This window comes from Octodon degus, unplaced genomic scaffold, assembly GCF_000260255.1.
Source record: "Octodon degus isolate 3935 unplaced genomic scaffold, OctDeg1.0 scaffold00162, whole genome shotgun sequence".
Lineage (NCBI taxonomy): Eukaryota > Metazoa > Chordata > Mammalia > Rodentia > Octodontidae > Octodon > Octodon degus.
The window spans coordinates 4,192,439-4,200,258 of NW_004524738.1; the positions used below are offsets into that span (position 1 = coordinate 4,192,439).

The window sequence follows — 7,820 nt, forward strand, 5'->3', positions numbered from 1 at the left end:
GATCAAATGAACTCCTTTGTCAAAAATACAGAAATGGCGCCCCAGCCAGGGCCGCCCCTCCTGCTAGCGAGGCCAGATGCTATGGCTGATCCCCGTGTGAGGCGGATCAAGACCAAGACCGGCATGGTGAAGCGATTAGTCAAAGAAAAAGTGACATATAAAAAAGAAGCAAAAGAATAAGAAGATTGAGAAAATGAAAGATGAAGATGGTGAAAATTAAGCTATGAAAAAGTAGGCAGAAATCCTGCAAGAGTCCTGGATGATGATCCCAGCCTGCCAGTGCAGGTTAGAGGTAGCATATGCTGACCTTCAGCAGATATTAGAAAGTGAAGAAGACTTGCAAGAAGCTGAGGAATCTAATGAAGTGCGTGTAGTTTTGGACTCAGTGAAGTTAGAAGCCTGAAATTTTTCTGTACAGTGCTTTTGCGTTAACTCCTGGAGTTCACTCTACAGTTCGTTGTCTTTACCACTGCTGGGTGTTTGAGTAGTATGAGAATGGGATTCTTTTTATGCAGTTGCAAATATTTTTCTTTGCATAATTTAATGGGTCAAATGAGTTCATCTAAAAATATAGAAGTGGCAGTATTTATTCAATTGAATAACTCTGCCAACACATAATAAAAGCGTTCTGTAAAGCTCTCTTACAGCATCACAAGATGCATAGCTTTTGCCCCTAAATTCCACATTTTATGATAATAAAATTAAAAAAAAATTGTGGCCTTGAACCTTAATGGTTAAAATCTGTGTTTGAACTCTGCTTTCTGCCCTCCCTTCTGCTTCTGTTTCCCAGCTTAAAAGCAATACAGACATTTTCTCTTCCTAACATCCATGGCTGGGGCATGTATCCATGTGGCAATGGTTGTGAAAATGCTTTGCAGACTGTAAATATGTTACTTTTGTAACTGTAGAACTGGTATATTTATTTTTCCTTTTCTCTAATGATGGAATTGAAAACTGACATTCTTGATCCTTCTTAAATGTTTTCTCCATATACACATACATGCATGTGTGTGTGTGTGTGTGTGTGTGTATGAGATAACATTCTGAAGCTCCACGTGTGATATAGGGTGAGTGGTACCACAGTCTAGTGTTTATTCACACTTCTTAAATCTTCACATGAAATGTTTGCCCTCACACACATGGTTGTAATGTCTCCCAAACACTGCTGCTTGCAGTTATAACCCCTTACACGTTACTCTTGCAAGTGTTATCGCCGGCATCGCAGCTCAAGTGTGGATCTACAGTAGGGACTGTTCCAGTTGTCGTACCTTCCTGTGGATGCCTTGGGATGGTTTCTTTTTCACATCACACGGAGTTAATTTCATCATTAGCATTTCGGGAAACACCCAGTGGCATTTTAAGAAAACTGCAAATTAGAAAACTCTGCTGTTTTTAGTTACTCTTCTCTCCCACATTTGGAAAGAAATCACTATCAAATTACCCAAGTCACATCACTGCTTTTAAAACTCCCAAACCATTGTCACTATTCTTCCAAGCTCTCTGTCTCTAGCCCTTGAGACAGGAATTATGTCCCGTTTGAATAAACAATGGGGAATAAATTGACGTGGGATATATTTAGAGAAAAAAAAAATTGTAGGAGGCCCAGTGAGGAGCACTTCTCTTAGCTCTGGGCATAAGCAGGTATGCTGCTGTGTTGGCTCCTGCAGTATTAAGGGTGAAAATCTGTGCTGCTCTTGCACAATTTTGCTCAAGGCAAGCAATCAACAATTGAATATGATTGGTCCATTGGCTTGTGAGGGATACCTTCACTTAAGTAAAGTAGCACTTGAATAGTATGCCTTTTCTTTGGTTTTTATCATAGAAAGATATCATTTAACTCTTAAATACATGCCAAGCGCTCTGCTCAGCACATTTCGGTGCACTGTCCCATTCAGCAGCTCATACCCTGTAATCCTAGGCGGCAGTGACCATTTCACAGACTAATTTACCAGAAAGGGAACATATTGGAATATGTTAAGAAGTAGTTATTTTCAATACTGAGTGTGAATTCCATTAACTATTAATTAATTTAGTCTCAATTAATTAATGCATGACATTAAGACATACGCTTTATTTCATCAGACGAACCTTCCCAGCATGAAACTACCAGCAATTATTGAGCATTTATAGTTTGTCAGGCTCAGTGATGTAAAGTTAAATAATTATTTCATTTGATCTTAGTAACTGGCTTATGCAGGAACAGATTAATAATAGCTCTTATTTGGGGAGGGTTATAAAAAGAGAAGCTAAAAATGTTTAAGGAACAAACCTCAGATCAGAGGTGTGATGGGTAAGGCAAGCTTTCTTGTCAGAACTGAGTGTAGAGCCCTTGTGCTTTGACCTTAAACCAGTAAATCAACACACAGGCGTGAGGCAGCCTCCACCAATCAACTTCTCTTTTTTTCTATAATTTTATTGAGAGACATAGAGCAATGAGAAAGTTTCAAATCAAATTGGTAGGAGAGTTTCAGTAATTAACACATCGTATACTCTCTTCTTAGTTGTTATTGCTGTACAAGATGCAGACATGATATCCTATTTACAAACACTATTACAACAAATCCCTCTATTCATTAAGAGAATGTAACTGTATATCTATCCTAACCATTTTGAATACACTGATACAAAATGGACATTCATCTATATCCCTTTTATTTTTTTTTGTTTAGTTCCATCATTTAAATATTATAGGTGTGTGAACTCAGCAAAATATTCCAAAATAGTCAAGTAGTCCATAATAGTATTGGGTCTTCCACTTGACTGGCAATGTCAGAAGTTGTTGACCTGAGTCCCCTACAGCTCAACATAACACCATGGCTTTACTTCTTGTACTTAATTTTTATACTTTTCTGCTGGATGGTTAAGACCAAGATAAAGCAAGACCTATATAACAAGAAATGTAGCTTTTGGATCTGATAAGGTCAGTCAAATCCCCTCAGGATTTATCCTGAGATCCTGTACCTCAGATTGTAGATCCTATGTCAGTGTCAGCCATGTGGATGAGTCATGGCCATTGCTTGGCCAGTGTGCTCTCTGTGAAAGCCTGAGAGAATGTTTTCTCTCCATGTGACTCTCCTTAGGCACACTCTACATCATCAATTACTTTCTTCTTTGGCCCCATAATCTCCTTGATCAGAAAATTTGGGACACTACTGAGTTACATGTCATTACAGTCAAGTTCTCTTATTTCTCAGGCAACTTGAATTCACTTTTCCATCTAGATGAAGTAAAAGAAGCTATGCAGTTTTCACCAAAGTACTGCAGCTTGTAGGGCCTCTCCTCCAGTGGAGCAGATGTTGGCTAGGAAAGCTATTCTCCATATGGCTTGATGTCCTGTTTATCACTCAACACTGCAATATAGATATCTTCTTATGTTTCCAAACACACTGAAGTGCCCGTGAAGTAGGTCAGTGGACTAAATGCCTGCTTAGGCCAGCTCAGGGACTGTACTCCATCCCCGGCACCACATGCCACTCTGGCCCTGCCACTGAGACTAGGTATGGTGGCACATTCCTGTAATCCTAGCACTGAGGAAGCTGAAAACAGGAGGATCACTACCAGTCCCAGATGCATAGTAAGACCCTGTACCAAACACATTAAAAAAACCTGTCTAAACACCCCAAATGATTGTCCAACTGTTTATGAAGTGTCTTACAACTATGTATTTCTTTATTACTTACCAAGTATTACAGCCTTTATATTGTTATTTTATATCATATCATAATAAGCATCTTACTAACATAGAAGTACTACCACTTCCCTGATTCATGAGTATGCATGAGAAATTTCCTAAATAAAACTTTGGGGTTTGGATGTTTTAATATAGCTTGGTACATGCTGCCTACCTACTTCGTAAACATTTTCTACCAGTTTCTACTACTTATACCAGGCTCACCGTGCCTGCAGATCAGGTGTAGAATTAAAATATGAGAAATATTTCCTAATTATATGGACAAAAAGTCTACCACATTATTAAAATTTGTATTCGTTTGACTACTAATTATGACATAAAATGATTTCTCCCCATATTTAGCTGTAACTAAATCTCCTTTAGTAACTTTCTGTTCTTTTGTCCCTAGTGATATTTCTAAACATATTTTTATTACTTTTAAATTTTAAGAGTCCATATTTATGGGTATAGTGTGATAATTTATTCATATATGCAGTGTGTAGTGATCAAATTAGGATAGTTAATGATTTTCTCTCCTTATATATTAAAAAATTACTATTGCACTTATTTTTGTGGTAGAGCTTGATTTTCCATACAGTATAATATATATTATATATAATATGTACTGTAATCCGTGGCTTTCAGTGCAGTACATGCTGCAGTGGGGTTGGAGGGACCTCACTGTCTCAGGGAGCCATGTGAGCAGAATACTTTAGCATCATAGGTGAGTATGGGGTACACAGTCTTGGGGGTGGCCTACTTTCTGCATGACCACTCCAACTATGGAGGTTGTTTTACCAGGGGTATTATAGGAATTTCCTCAGACATTTCTGGGGTGAACTGTGGGACTGTCATGGGCCTCTGACACCACACTAACTGGTGAGGAATTTGAAGTGTTTGCCCTGAGGCTAGCACGGCCCTTAAGCAGCTGGCAACAAGAGGAGGTAGTGCTGAGGAATGACTGTACCCACTCTCAGCCCTAGCGGTGGCACAGGTCTGCACATACTGGCCGGAGGGCAAGATGTGCAGTTGCATGCAGAAGGAAGTGGGGGCAGAACACTCAGTGCCATGCCTGCTGCCAGCCTCCTGAACCTCCTGTGCCTAAAAGGTCTGTAGACAAGCACCTTTTTTTTTCGTTAGTTTTTGGGCATTCATATCTCTCTCTGGTAAAATTCTCATCAGCAGTTCAGAGAACTGTATGAAATTGGGTGCTCGGGGCATAGTTGTTTCTCTGGATCAAGTTGAATTCATGAGGCCACCATGCTTCTGTGGTGGAATGCCTATGGGGACCGAGGGGTTGGCACATGGAGAGCGTTCTGACCCCGGGGGAAGTGTGAGTTTGGGAGATAGCTCTCTTCTCAAGATGGCATCTAGCTACAGCAGCCTGGCTTCTGGGGGCAGATGTAGAGTCCATGCGAATTACTTCTCCAGAGAAGAGCTAGTGTGCAGACTCTGAGTTTCCCATCTAAATGAGCTGAAAGCTTGTGAGGACTGCGAAACTTTCTGCTACCTGAGATTGCTGGAGTCCGTGCTGCAAGGGCCTGCAGGGAGCATCCATCCTGCCCACCCGCTGCCCAGCCAACTCCACCCTCTAGCTGGAAAGGTGGGGTTCCAGTTGCCAATGCGTCTTGTTCCTCTTTCTGTGCTGCCATCTCAGCTCTCTTAATCTTCAAGCTTCCAGTCTCCTCGTACTGAATCCCGCAAACACTCCCTCAGGGTGCAGCTAGCGACCTGTTGGTTCGCTTGTTCCCTGTGCGAAAGGCAGGAACTGGGCACCTCTATTTGGCCTTTTGGAATGTGACCAATAAGCATTCTATTGTGCGTTTGTAGGCTTTACTTCCTGAGGAATTCAAACTCTTGCCACACTTGTTGTAAATATTTTTTCAGTTGCTGTTTCTGCCTGCAGCAGAACTAGACACAAATATCTTGCTAAAAGCAAAGGAAAGAAAAAAATCCTTCAATGATGACTGACAGAAATTTCTAATGTGACAAGGAATCTTCAAGGTAAGATCTGGGAAAATAGACACTTCCTGCCAGACACCCTAGAATGGAAAATAACAGAGTTTATATTTTGTCTTACATCAGATAGGAAAAGAATAGATTGTTCATTTAATGATAATGTAGTATATCATTAAAAATAATCTATCAGAAATTTATTAATAAATAAGAGTAGGTTCCATATTTGGTACCTTACTGGTAAGAATCACAGTCCCTGCCTGTTCCATCATTTTACAGCAGAAACTGAGATTCCAGAGAAGCATACAGTGGCTCTGATCCATACAAAAATATTAAAAGCAAGTTTAAAGATTTCAAGTCACTGTGTTTACTCTCTTGCTCAAAAACAGTCAAAATGGAAATATTTTCTGATTAAAATAATAGCAATAATAAAATGATATATATATATATTTAATTTATGTATTTACTACAAGGTCTCACTATGCAGCTCGAACTTTCAGTGCTCCACTTGTTTGAGCCTCCCCAGTGCTGGAATTACAGGAATGCACCCCCACACCCAGACTCGTGGCTGACTCAGTGTGCCTGCGTGTGGGGCCAGTGTGGCATGTGGTGCTAGGGATTGAACCTTGGTTCCTGAGCTTGCCTAAACATGAGCTCAGGCCACTGAGCTATCTCACCAGCAACCCCCACCCCCCGCTGGCAAAAAAAAAAAAAAAAAAAAAAAAAAAAAAAAAAAAAAAAAAAAAAAAAAAAAATTAATCTTAGAGGATGTTTTGCTCTGGTGTATTAGGGATCTCCAGGGAAGCAGAACACAATGTACACATACGAATGTAGACAGATTTATTTTAAGAAATGGTCTCACAAAATTGTCCACAGTTGGAGGTGTCAATCCTACAGGGGAAGTGGCAGGCAAGTTACTCAGAAAAAAAGCTGCAGTTCTGCAAAGGCAGACTAAAGGCAGAATTCCTGCTTGCTTCAGAGAGCTGAGTCTTTGTTCTGTTAAGGGCCACACCTGAGTGCGTGAGGATTTCTCACATTATAGGGGTTAATCTAATTTGCTCAGAGTCCACGGATGTAAATGTTAATCACATCCAAAATTCATCTCCATAGAAACATCTAGAATATTGTTTAACCAAATATCTGAGTGTGATCACTGAGGTAATTTAACTTATAAAGCCAGCCATCGTATCTGGGAACAGGGTTAAACCAAATTTACTCACTTTATGAACTCTGTTAGGCCAGGGCTATTTCGAGTGGGCTGTATCTCATTTATTCCAATCACAGCAACCTCTTCTAATCTTTCTCCTGCTCTGTATTTTCTGATTTCAGTGTCATTGTCCACTTGCTGGTCTTAACAGTGACCAAGCTTAGAGAAGACTGTGGAAAGAGGCGTATTCCGTGAGCACTGAGTTCTTAGAAACTTATTTTCTAAAAAGATTTAATGATGCTTCTGTCGTGTCTTCCTGTGGGGTTTTTGTACCTTTTCGCTCTGAGTTCAACAAATACAATGAAATTAAGATGATGGATATAAAATGGAAAATTTCTGGTTCAGATACAATTACACCTTCAGTCGCTTATTTTTTTATTTTAGTAAATATTCATTTAGCAGCCTCAGGTAGCAGAACTAATGATTATAATTTTGTCTTGAACAAAGGAGGAGACAAATACTATAATTATATAAAGTACAAATCAAATCACCTAATTAAATAGAGAAAGAAAATCTGCAATAATTACTGAGGCTTAGGCCAGTTAACAATGCATAGTGAAAGGGCCATAATTTTAAGAAATACAGCATTGCCTGATTTATCAAGAGCTAAATATAGGAAGCAAGTGCATTTTTACTCAAAAATACCAGCTTCATCTCTACTAAATTAAACCCAAATGACTCTTCAGGTGTTAGATTGCAGACTTTCCTCTCTATCTTTCTTTACCCAATAGAAAAAATATTTTAATTATTTGTTCTAAGTGAAAGAAAGAAAGAAAGAAAGAAGACTTTCCTCTCTATCTTTCTTTACCCAATAGAAAAAATATTTTAATTATTTGTTCTAAGTGAAAAGAACATTAATACTTAACTGTGGAAACTTACTTATTCGTTCATATCCAAACTCCAGGAAGCCTCTGTAATTACAGCCCATGATATCTGCATTATGTGCAAACAATCACCTCTCAGACATTTGGTTCAGATTATTTTCTT

At 39.2% G+C, this 7,820-nt stretch overlaps 1 pseudogene; it reads left to right on the forward strand.

The window, feature by feature from the left end:
- The first annotated feature begins 81 nt into the window (after positions 1-81).
- Positions 82-403, forward strand: LOC101580427 (annotated as a pseudogene).
- The last annotated feature ends 7,417 nt before the right edge of the window (positions 404-7,820 follow it).